The following is a 14144-nucleotide window of genomic DNA, read 5'->3' on the forward strand; positions in this document are numbered from 1 at the left end:
CGTCCTTAATCCTCAACCCTCAATCCTCAATCCTCAATCTTCAATCATTAATACTCAATCTTCAATCCTCAATTCTCAATCCTAAATCCTCAAACCTCAATCCTCAATATTCAACACACAACCGTCAACCATCAATTCTCAATACTCAACCATCAATCCTCAATTCTCAATACTCAATAGAATATCCCGAATTCTCATGATTCAATACTCAATCCACAATATTCAATAATCAAATCTCAACCCTCAAACATCAATTCTCAAGACTCAATCCTCAACAGTCGGTCCTCTCTCTTCAATCCTCCATTCTCAATCCTCTATCCTCAAGCGTCAATCCTCAATCCTCAATCCTCAACCCTCAATCCTCAGTCCTCAAACCTCAACCCTCAACCCTCAGCCCTCATCCTCAATCCTCAATACTCAATCTTCAATCCTCAATCCTCAATCCTCAATCCTCAATCCTCTATCCTCCATCCTCAATTCTCAATCCTCTATCCTCTGTCCTCAGTCCTCAATATTCAATACACAACCCTCAAGCATCAATCCTCAATACTCAACCATCAATCCTCAATTCTCAATACTCAATAGAATATCCTGAATTCTCTGTTTTCAATACTCAATCGTCAATCTACAATCTTCAAGTGTCCATCCACAAACATCAATTCTCATCACTCAACCCTCAACACTCAGTCCTCAATCTTCCATCCTCAATCCTCAATCCTCAATCCTCAATCGTCAATCCTCAAACCCAAAATCCTCAATCTTCAATCCTCAATCCTCAATCCTCAAGCCTCAATACTCAATCCTCAATCCTCAATCCTCAATCCTCAATCCTCAATCATCAATCCTCAATCTTCAATACTCAGTCCTCAATCCTCAATCCTGTTTCTTCAATACTCAATACCCATTCCTCAAGCTTCAGCCCTCAATCCTCAATCCTCAATCCTCAATCCTCAATCCTCAATCCTCAACTCTCAATGGTCAATCTTCAATCCTCAACCGTCAGTCCTCGTCCTTAATCCTCAACCCTCAATCCTCAATCCTCAATCTTCAATCATCAATACTCAATCTTCAATCCTCAATCCTCAATCCTCAATCCTCAATCCTCAATCCTCAATATTCAATACACAACCCTCAAACATCAATCCTCAAAACTCAATCATCAATCCTCAATACTGAATTCTCAATAGAATATCCTGAATTCTCAGTTTTCAATACGCAATCCTCAATCTTCAATCTTCAAGTCTCCATCTAACAAACATCAATTCTCATTACTCAACCCACAACACTCAATCCTCAATCCTCAATCCTCAGTCTTCAATCCTCAATCCTCAATCCTCAATCCTCAATCCTCTATCCTCAATCATCAATCCTCAATATTCAATACACAACCCTCAAACATCAATCCCCAATACTCAACCATCAATCCTCAATTCTCAATACTCAATAGAATATCCTGAATTCTCTGTTTTCAATACTCAATCGTCAATCTTCAATCTTCAAGTCTCCATCCACAAACATCAATTCTCATTACTCAACCCTCAAGACTCAGTCCTCAATCTTCCATCCTCAATCCTCAATCCTCAATCCTCAATCGTCAATCCTCAATCCCCAATCCTCAATCTTCAATCCTCAATCCTCAATCCTCAAGCCTCAATACTCAATCCTCAATCCTCAATCCTCAATCCTCAATCCTCAATCATCAATCCTCAATCTTGTATACTCAGTCCTCAATCCTCAATCCTCAAACCTCAATTCCGAATCCTCAGTCCTGAATGCTCAATCTTCATCCCTCAGTCCGCAACAATCAATTGTCAATCCTCAATCCTCAATACAATATCCTCAACTCACAGTTTTCAATACTCAATCCCCAATCTTCAAACTTCAAATCTCAATCCACAGACATCAATTCTCATCACTCAACCCTCAACACACAGTCCTCAATCTTCAATCCGCAGGCCTCAATCCTCAATCCTAGTTCCTCAATCCCCAATCCTCAATCCTTAATCCTCAATCTTCAATCCTCAATAACCAGTCCTCAATCTTCAATCCTCAATGCTCAATCTTCAATCCTCAATCCTCAGTCCGCAATCCTCAATCCTCATTCATCAATCCTCAATCCTCAACCGTCTGTCCTCGTCCTCAATCCTCAGCCCTCAATCCTCAATCTCAAACCTCAATCCTCAACCGTCAGCCCTCGTCCTCAATCCTCAACCCTCAACCCTCAATCCTCAATCATCAATACTCAATCTTCAATCCTCAATCCACAATCCTCAATCCTCAATATTCAACACTCAACCCTCAACCATCAATCATCAATATTCAAACATCAATCCTCAATTCTCGATACTCAATAGAATATCCTGAATTCTCATGGTTCAATGCTAAATCCCCAATCTCGATCTTCAAATCTCAATCCACAAACATCAATTCTCATCACTCAACCCTCAACACTCAGTCCTCAATCTTCAATCCTCAACCCTTAATCCTCAATCCTCAATCTTCAATCCTCCATACTCAATCTTCAATCCTCAATCCTCAATCATCAATCCTCAATCCTCAATACTCACTCTTCAATCCTCAATAATCAATCTCCTGTCCTAGATCCTCAATCTCCGATACTCTATCCTTAATCCTCAATATTCAATCCTCTATCCCCAGTCCACAATCTTCAATACCCAAAGCTCAATAACCAATCGTCAATCCTCAATCCTCAATCCCCAATCCTCAGTCCTCAATCCTCAATCCTCAATACTCAAACCTCAATCCTCAACCGTGAGTCCTCGTCCTCAATCCTCAAACCTCAATCCTCAATCCTCAATCATCAATCCTCAATTCTCAATTCTCAATAGAATATCCTGAATTCTCAGTTTTCAATACTCAATCCTCAATCTTCAATCTTCAAGTCTCCATCCACAAACATCAATTCTCATCACTCAACCCTCAACACTCAATCCTCAATCCTCAATCCTCAATCTTCAATCCTCAATCCTCAATCCTCAATCCTCAATCCTCAATCCTCAATCATCAATCCTCAATCTTCAAAACTCAATCCTCAATCCTCAATCCTCAATCCTCAGTCCTCAATCATCAATCCTCAATCTTCAATACTCAATCCTCAATCCTCAATCCTCAATACTCAATACTCAATACTCAATAGGATATCCTGAATTCTCAGTTTTCAATACTCAATCCTCAATCTTCAATCTTCATGTCTCCATCCACAAACATCAATTATCATCACTCAACCCTCAACACTCAGTCCTCAATCTTCAATCCTCAATCCTCTATATTCAATCCTCAATCATCAATACTCAATCTTCAAAACTCAATCCTCAATCCTCAATTCTCAATCCTCAATACTCAACCATCAATCCTCAATTCTCAATACTCAATAGAATATCCTGAATTCTCAGGATTCAATACTCAAACCCCAATCCTCAACCCTCAGCCCTCATTCTCCATCATCAATACTCAATCCTCAATCCTCAACCTTCAATCCTCAATACTCAATCTTCAATCTTCAATCCTCAATCCTCAAACCTCAATCCTCAATCCTCAATCCTCAGTCATCAATCCTCAATCTTCAATACTCAATCGTCAATCCGCAGTCCTCAATCCTCAATCCTAGATCCTCAATCCCCAATCCTCAATCCTCAATCCTCAATCTTCAATCCTCAATCCCCAGTCCACAACCCTCAATCCTCAATCCTCAATCCTCAGTCCTCAATCTTCAATCCTCAATCCTCAATTCTCAATCATCAATCCTCAATCTTCAATACTCAGTCCTCAATCCTCAATCCTCAATACTCAACCATGAATCCTGAAATCTCAATACTCAATAGAATATCCTGAATACTCAGGATTCAATACTCTAACCTCAATCCTCAACCCTCAGCCCTCAACCTCCATCCTCAATCCTCAATCCAAAATCCTCAATCCTCAGTCCTCATGCTCAATCCTCAATCCTCAATTCTCAATCCTCAACGTTCAATCCTCAATACTCAACATTCGATCCTCAATCCTCAGTCCTCAATCCTCAAACCTGAGCCCTCAGTCCTCAATCCTCAATCCTCAATCCTCATACCTCAATCCTCAACCGTCAGTCCTCGTCCTCAATCCTCAACTACGAATCCTCAATCCTCAATATTCAATCATCAATACTCAATCTTCAATCCTCAATACTCAATCTTCAATCCTCAATCCTCAATCCCCAATCCTCAATCCTCAATCCTCAAGCGTCAGTCTTCAATCCTCAATACTCAATCTGCAATCCTCAGTCCTCAATCCTCAATCCTGTTTCTTCAATACTCAATACCCATTCCTCAAGCTTCAGCCCTCAATCCTCAATCCTCAACCCTCAATCCTCAATCCTCAATTCTCAATGGTCAATCTTCAATCCTCAACCGTCAGTCCTCGTCCTTAATCCTCAACCCTCAATCCTCAATCCTCAATCTTCAATCATTAATACTCAATCTTCAATCCTCAATTCTCAATCCTAAATCCTCAAACCTCAATCCTCAATATTCAACACACAACCGTCAACCATCAATTCTCAATACTCAACCATCAATCCTCAATTCTCAATACTCAATAGAATATCCCGAATTCTCATGATTCAATACTCAATCCACAATATTCAATAATCAAATCTCAACCCTCAAACATCAATTCTCAAGACTCAATCCTCAACAGTCGGTCCTCTCTCTTCAATCCTCCATTCTCAATCCTCTATCCTCAAGCGTCAATCCTCAATCCTCAATCCTCAACCCTCAATCCTCAGTCCTCAAACCTCAACCCTCAACCCTCAGCCCTCATCCTCAATCCTCAATACTCAATCTTCAATCCTCAATCCTCAATCCTCAATCCTCAATCCTCTATCCTCCATCCTCAATTCTCAATCCTCTATCCTCTGTCCTCAGTCCTCAAACCTCAACCCTCAACCCTCAGCCCTCATCCTCAATCCTCAATCCTCAATCCTCAGTCATCAATCCTCAATCTTCAATACTCAATCGTCAATTCTCATTCCTCAATTCTCAATCCTCAATCCTGGTTCCTCATACCTCAATCCTCAACCCTCAGTCCTCATACTCAATTCTCAATTCTCAATCCTCAAACCTCAATCTTCAATCCTCAATACCCAATCCTCAATCCTCAATTCTCAATACTCAATAGAATATCCTGAATTCTCAGTATTCAATACTCAAACCTCAATCCTCAACCCTCAGCCCTCATCCTCCATCCCCAATCCTCAACCCTCAATCCTCAAACCTCAATCTTCAATCCTCGATACTCAATCTTGGATCCTCAATTCTCAATCCTCAATCTTCAATCCTCAATACTCAGTCTTCAATCATCAATCCTCAATCCCCAATCCTCAATCCATAATCCTCAATCTTCAATCCTCAATAACCAGTCCTCAATCTTCAATCCTCAATGCTCAATCTTCAATCCTCAATCCTCAGTCCGCAATCCTCAATCCTCAATCATCAATCCTCAATCCTCAACCGTCTGTCCTCGTCCTCAATCCTCAGCCCCCAATCCTCAATCTCTAACCTCAATCCTCAACCATCAGCCCTCGTCCTCAATCCTCAACCCTCAACCCTCAATCCTCAATCATCAATACTCAATCTTCAATCCTCAATCCACAATCCTCAATCCTCAATATTCAACGCTCAACCCTCAACCATCAATCACCAATATTTAAACATCAATCCTCAATTCTCGAGACTCAATAGAATATCCTGAATTCTCATGGTTCAATGCTAAATCCCCAATCTCAATCTTCAAATCTCAATCCACAAACATCAATTCCCATCACTCAACCCTCAACACTCAGTCCTCAATCTTCAATCCTCAATCCTTAATCCTCAATCCTCAATCTTCAATCCTCCATACTCAATCTTCAATCCTCAATCCTCAATCATCAATCCTCAATCCTCAATCCTCACTCTTCAATCCTCAATAATCAATCTCCTGTCCTAGATCCTCAATCTCCGATACTCTATCCTTAATCTTCAATATTCAATCCTCTATCCCCAGTCCACAATCTTCAATCCCCAAAGCTCAATAATCAATCGTCAATCCTCAGTCCTCAATCCCCAATCCTCAGTCCTCAATCCTCAATCCTCAATACTCAAACCTCAATCCTCAATCGTCAGTCCTCGTCCTCAATCCTCAATCCTCAATACTCAATACTCAATACTCAATAGAATATCCTGAATTCTCAGTTTTCAATAGTCAATCCTCAATCTTCAATCTTCATGTCTCCATCCACAAACATCAATTATCATCACTCAACCCCAACACTCAGTCCTCAATCTTCAATCCTCAACCCTCAATACTCAATCCTCAATCATCATTACTCAATCTTCAAAACTCAACCCTCAATCCTCAATTCTCAATCCTCAATACTCAACCATCAATCCTCAATTCTCAATACTCAATAGAATATCTTGAATTCTCAGGATTCAATACTCAAACCCCAATCCTCAACCCTCAGCCCTCATTCTCCATCATCAATACTCAATCCTCAATCCTCAACCTTCAATCCTCAATACTCAATCTTCAATCTTCAATCCTCAATCCTCAATTTTCAATCCTCAGTCATCAATCCTCAATCTTCAATACTCAATCGTCAATCCGCAGTCCTCAATCCTCAATCCTAGATCCTCAATCCCCAATCCTCAATCCTTAATTCTCAATCTTCAATCCTCAATCCCCAGTACTCAATCTTCAATCCTCAATGCTCAATCCTCAATCCTCAATCCTCAGTCCTCAATCCTCAATCCTCAAACATCAATCCTCAATCATCAACCGTCAGTCCTCGTCCTCAGTCCACAACCCTCAATCCTCAATCCTCAATCCTCAATCCTCAATCCTCAATCCTCAATCCTCAATTCTCAATCATCAATCCTCAATCTTCAATACTCAGTCCTCAATCCTCAATCCCCAATACTCAACCATCAATCCTCAAATCTCAATACTCAACAGAATATCCTGAATACTCAGGATTCAATACTCAAACCTCAATCCTCAACCCTCAGCCCTCATCCTCCATCCTCAATCCTCAACCCAAAATCCTCAATCCTCAGTCCTCATGCTCCATCCTCAATCCTCAATCCTCAATCCTCAACCTTCAATCCTCAATACTCAGCATTCGATCCTCAATCCTCAGTCCTCAATCCTCAAACCTGAGTCCTCAGTCCTCAATCCTCAACCCTCAATCCTCATACCTCAATCCTCAACCGTCAGTCCTCGTCCTCAATCCTCAACTATGAATCCTCAATCCTCAATATTCAATCATCAATACTCAATCTTCAATCCTCAATACTCAATCTTCAATCCTCAATCCTCAATCCTCAATCCTCAATCCTCAATCATCAATCCTCAATCCTGAATCATCAACCTTCAATGCTCAATACTCAATCTTCAAACCTCAATACTCAATCCACAATCGTCAATTCTCATTCTTCAATCCTCAATACCCAATCCTCAATCCTCAATCCTCTATCCTCCATCCTCAATTCTCAATCCTCAAACCTCTGTCCTCAGTCCTCAAACCTCAAACCTCAACCCTCAGCCCTCATCCTCAATCCTCAATACTCAATCTTCAATCCTCAATCCTCAATCGTCAATCCTCAATACTCAATCCTCAGTCATCAATCCTCAACCTTCAATACTCAATCGTGAATCCTCAGTCCTCAATTCTCAATCCTCAATCCTCGTTCCTCAAACCTCAATCCACAACCCTCAGTCCTCATACTCAATTCTCAATTCTCAATCCTCAAACCTCAATCTTCAATCCTCAATCCTCAATCCTCAATCCTCAATACTCAACCATCAATCCTCAATTCTCAATACTCAATAGAATATCCTGAATTCTCAGTATTCAATACTCAAACCTAAATCCTCAACCCTCAGCCCTCATCCTCCAACCTCAATCCTCAATCCTCAATCCTCAAACCTCAATCTTCAATCCTCGATACTCAATCTTCGATTCTCAATCCTCAATCCTCAATCCTCAATCCCCTATCCTCAATCTTCAATCCTCAATTCTCAATCCTAAATCCTCAACCCTCAATCCTCAATATTCAACACACAACCATCAACCATCAATTCTCAATACTCAACCATCAATCCTCAATTCTCAATACTCAATAGAATAACCCGAATTCTCATGATTCAATACTCAATCCACAATATTCAATTATCAAATCTCAGCCCGCAAACATCAATTCTCAACACTCAATCCTCAACACTCGGTCCTCTCTCTTCAGTCCTCCATCCTCAATTCTCTATCCTCAAGCGTCAATCCTCAATCCTCAATCCTGAACCCTCAATCCTCAGTCCTCCAACCTCAATTCCGAATCCTCAGTCCTGAATGCACAATCTTCATCCCTCAGTCCGCAACAATCAATTGTCAATCCTCAATCTTCAATAGAATATCCTCAATTCACAGTTTTCAATACTCAATCCCCAATCTTCAAACTTCAAATCTCAATCCACAGACATCAATTCTCATCACTCAACCCTCAACACTCAGTCCTCAATCTTCAATCCGCAGTCCTCAATCCTCAATCCTAGATCCTCAATCCCCAATCCTCAATCCTTAATCCTCAATCTTCAATCCTCAATAACCAGTCCTCAATCTTCAATCCTCAATGCTCAATCTTCAATCCTCAATCCTCAGTCCGCAATCCTCAATCCTCAATCATCAATCCTCAATCCTCAACCGTCTGTCCTCGTCCTCAATCCTCAGCCCTCAATCCTCAATCTCTAACCTCAATCCCCAACCGTCAGCCCTCGTCCTCAATCCTCAACCCTCAACCCTCAATCCTCAATCATCAATACTCAATCTTCAATCCTCAGTCCACAATTCTCAATCCTCAATATTCAACACTGAACCCTCAACCATCAATCACCAATATTCAAACATCAATCCTCAATTCTCGATACTCAATAGAATGTCCTGAATTCTCATGGTTCAATGCTAAATCCCCAATCTCAATCTTCAAATCTCAATCCACAAACATCAATTCTCATCACTCAACCCTCAACACTCAGTCCTCAATCTTCGATCCTCAATCCTTAATCCTCAATCCTCAATCTTCAATCCTCCATACTCAATCTTCAATCCTCAATCCTCAATCATCAATCCTCAATCCTCAATCCTCACTCTTCAATCCTCAATAATCAATCTCCTGTCCTAGATCCTCAATCTCCGATACTCTATCCTTAATCCTCAATATTAAATCCTCTATCCCCAGTCCACAATCTTCAATCCCCAAAGCTCAATAATCAATCGTCAATCCTCAGTCCTCAATCCCCAATCCTCAGTCCTCAATCCTCAATACTCAAACCTCAATCCTCAACCGTCAGTCCTCGTCCTCAATCCTCAATCCTCAATACTCAATACTCAATACTCAATAGAATATCCTGAATTCTCAGTTTTCAATCCTCAATCCTCAATCTTCAATCTTCATGTCTCCATCCACAAACATCAATTATCATCACTCAACCCTCAACACTCAGTCCTCAATCTTCAATCCTCAATCCTCAATACTCAATCCTCAATCATCAATACTCAATCTTCAATACTCAACCATCAATCCTCAATTCTCAATACTCAATAGAATATCCTGAATTCTCAGGATTCAATACTCAAACCCCAATCCTCAACCCTCAGCCATCATTCTCCATCATCAATACTCAATCCTCAAACCTCAATCTTCAATCCTCGATACTCAATCTTGGATCCTCAATTCTCAATCCTCAATCTTCAATCCTCAATACTCAGTCTTCAATCATCAATCCTCAATCCCCAATCCTCAATCCTTAATCCTCAATCTTCAATCCTCAATAACCAGTCCTCAATCTTCAATCCCCAATGCTCAATCTTCAATCCTCAATCCTCAGTCCGCAATCCTCAATCCTCAATCATCAATCCTCAATCCTCAACCGTCTGTCCTCGTCCTCAATCCTCAGCCCCCAATCCTCAATCTCTAACCTCAATCCTCAACCATCAGCCCTCGTCCTCAATCCTCAACCCTCAACCCTCAATCCTCAATCATCAATACTCAATCTTCAATCCTCAATCCACAATCCTCAATCCTCAATATTCAACGCTCAACCCTCAACCATCAATCACCAATATTTAAACATCAATCCTCAATTCTCGAGACTCAATAGAATATCCTGAATTCTCATGGTTCAATGCTAAATCCCCAATCTCAATCTTCAAATCTCAATCCACAAACATCAATTCCCATCACTCAACCCTCAACACTCAGTCCTCAATCTTCAATCCTCAATCCTTAATCCTCAATCCTCAATCTTCAATCCTCCATACTCAATCTTCAATCCTCACTCCTCAATCATCAATCCTCAATCCTCAATCCTCACTCTTCAATCCTCAATAATCAATCTCCTGTCCTAGATCCTCAATCTCCGATACTCTATCCTTAATCTTCAATATTCAATCCTCTATCCCCAGTCCACAATCTTCAATCCCCAAAGCTCAATAATCAATCGTCAATCCTCAGTCCTCAATCCCCAATCCTCAGTCCTCAATCCTCAATCCTCAATACTCAAACCTCAATCCTCAATCGTCAGCCCTCGTCCTCAATCCTCAATCCTCAATACTCAATACTCAATACTCAATAGAATATCCTGAATTCTCAGTTTTCAATAGTCAATCCTCAATCTTCAATCTTCATGTCTCCATCCACAAACATCAATTATTATCACTCAACCCCAACACTCAGTCCTCAATCTTCAATCCTCAACCCTCAATACTCAATCCTCAATCATCAATACTCAATCTTCAAAACTCAACCCTCAATCCTCAATTCTCAATCCTCAATACTCAACCATCAATCCTCAATTCTCAATACTCAATAGAATATCTTGAATTCTCAGGATTCAATACTCAAACCCCAATCCTCAACCCTCAGCCCTCATTCTCCATCATCAATACTGAATCCTCAATCCTCAACCTTCAATCCTCAATACTCAATCTTCAATCTTCAATCCTCAATCCTCAATCCTCAATCCTCAGTCATCAATCCTCAATCTTCAATACTCAATCGTCAATCCGCAGTCCTCAATCCTCAATCCTAGATCCTCAATCCCCAATCCTCAATCCTTAATTCTCAATCTTCAATCCTCAATCCCCAGTCCTCAATCTTCAATCCTCAATGCTCAATCCTCAATCCTCAATCCTCAGTCCTCAATCCTCAATCCTCAAACATCAATCCTCAATCATCAACCGTCAGTCCTCGTCCTCAGTCCACAACCCTCAATCCTCAATCCTCAATCCTCAATCCTCAACCCTCAATCCTCAATCCTCAATTCTCAATCATCAATCCTCAATCTTCAATACTCAGTCCTCAATCCTCAATCCCCAATACTCAACCATCAATCCTCAAATCTCAATACTCAACAGAATATCCTGAATACTCAGGATTCAATACTCAAACCTCAATCCTCAACCCTCAGCCCTCATCCTCCATCCTCAATCCTCAACCCAAAATCCTCAATCCTCAGTCCTCATGCTCCATCCTCAATCCTCAATCCTCAATCCTCAACCTTCAATCCTCAATACTCAGCATTCGATCCTCAATCCTCAGTCCTCAATCCTCAAACCTGAGTCCTCAGTCCTCAGTCCTCAACCCTCAATCCTCATACCTCAATCCTCAACCGTCAGTCCTCGTCCTCAATCCTCAACTATGAATCCTCAATCCTCAATATTCAATCATCAATACTCAATCTTCAATCCTCAATACTCAATCTTCAATCCTCAATCCTCAATCCTCAATCCTCAATCCTCAATCATCAATCCTCAATCCTGAATCATCAACCTTCAATGCTCAATACTCAATCTTCAAACCTCAATACTCAATCCACAATCGTCAATTCTCATTCTTCAATCCTCAATACCCAATCCTCAATCCTCAATTCTCAATACTCAATAGAATGTCCTGAATTCTCAGTATTCAATACTCAAACCTCAATCCTCAACCCTCAGCCCTCATCCTCCATCCTCAATCCTCAATCCTCAATCCTCAAACCTCAATCTTCAATCCTCGATACTCAATCTTCGATCCTCAATCCTCAATCCTCAATCCTCAATCCCCAATCCTCAATCTTCAATCCTCAATTCTCAATCCTAAATCCTCAACCCTCAATCCTCAATATTCAACACACAACCATCAACCATCAATTCTCAATACTCAACCATCAATCCTCAATTCTCAATACTCAATAGAATATCCCGAATTCTCATGATTCAATACTCAATCCACAATATTCAATAATCAAATCTCAACCCTCAAACATCAATTCTCAACACTCACTCCTCAACACTCTGTCCTCTCTCTTCAATCTTCCATCCTCAATCCTCTATCCTCAAGCGTCAATCCTCAATCCTCAATCCTCAACCCTCAATCCTCAGTCCTCAAACCTCAATTCCCAATCCTCAGTCCTGAATGCTCAATCTTCATCCCTCAGTCCGCAACAATCAATTGTCAATCCTCAATCCTCAATAGAATATCCTCAATTCACAGTTTTCAATACTCAATCCCCAATCTTCAAACTTCAAATCTCAATCCACAGACATCAATTCTCATCACTCAACCCTCAACACTCAGTCCTCAATCTTCAATCCGCAGTCCTCAATTCTCAATCCTAGATCCTCAATCCCCAATCCTCAATCCTTAATCCTCAATCTTCAATCCTCAATAACCAGTCCTCAATCTTCAATCCTCAATGCTCAATCTTCAATCCTCAATCCTCAGTCCTCAATCCTCAATCCTCAATCCTCAATCATCAATCCTCAATCCTCAACCGTCAGTCCTCGTCCTCAATCCTCAGCCCTCAATCCTCAATCCTCAAACCTCAATCCTCAACCGTCAGCCCTCGTCCTCAATCCTCAACCCTCAACCCTCAATCCTCAATCATCAATACTCAATCTTCAATCCTCAATCCACAACCCTCAATCCTCAATATTCAACACACAACCCTCAACCATCAATCACCAATATTCAACCATCAATCCTCAATTCTCAATACTCAATAGAACATCCTGAATTCTCATGGTTCAATGCTAAATCCCCAATCTTCAATCTTCAAATCTCAATCCACAAACATCAATTCTCATCACTCAAGCCTCAACACTCAGTCCTCAATCTTCAATCCTCAATCCTTAATCCTCAATCCTCAATCTTCAATCCTCCATACTCAATCTTCAATACTCAATCCTCAATCATCAATCCTCAATCCGCAATCCTCAGTCATCAATCCTCAATCTTCAATACTCAATCCTCAATCCTCAATCCTCAATCCTCAACCCTCAATCCTCAGTCCTCAAACCTCAATTCCCAATCCTCAGTCCTGAATGCTCAATCTTCATCCCTCAGTCCGCAACAATCAATTGTCAATCCTCAATCCTCAATAGAATATCCTCAATTCACAGTTTTCAATACTCAATCCCCAATCTTCAAACTTCAAATCTCAATCCACAGACATCAATTCTCATCACTCAACCCTCAACACTCAGTCCTCAATCTTCAATCCGCAGTCCTCAATTCTCAATCCTAGATCCTCAATCCCCAATCCTCAATCCTTAATCCTCAATCTTCAATCCTCAATAACCAGTCCTCAATCTTCAATCCTCAATGCTCAATCTTCAATCCTCAATCCTCAGTCCTCAATCCTCAATCCTCAATCCTCAATCATCAATCCTCAATCCTCAACCGTCAGTCCTCGTCCTCAATCCTCAGCCCTCAATCCTCAATCCTCAAACCTCAATCCTCAACCGTCAGCCCTCGTCCTCAATCCTCAACCCTCAACCCTCAATCCTCAATCATCAATACTCAATCTTCAATCCTCAATCCACAACCCTCAATCCTCAATATTCAACACACAACCCTCAACCATCAATCACCAATATTCAACCATCAATCCTCAATTCTCAATACTCAATAGAACATCCTGAATTCTCATGGTTCAATGCTAAATCCCCAATCTTCAATCTTCAAATCTCAATCCACAAACATCAATTCTCATCACTCAAGCCTCAACACTCAGTCCTCAATCTTCAATCCTCAATCCTTAATCCTCAATCCTCAATCTTCAATCCTCCATAC

Source organism: Calliopsis andreniformis, unplaced genomic scaffold (genome assembly GCF_051401765.1).
Source record: "Calliopsis andreniformis isolate RMS-2024a unplaced genomic scaffold, iyCalAndr_principal scaffold0030, whole genome shotgun sequence".
Lineage (NCBI taxonomy): Eukaryota > Metazoa > Arthropoda > Insecta > Hymenoptera > Andrenidae > Calliopsis > Calliopsis andreniformis.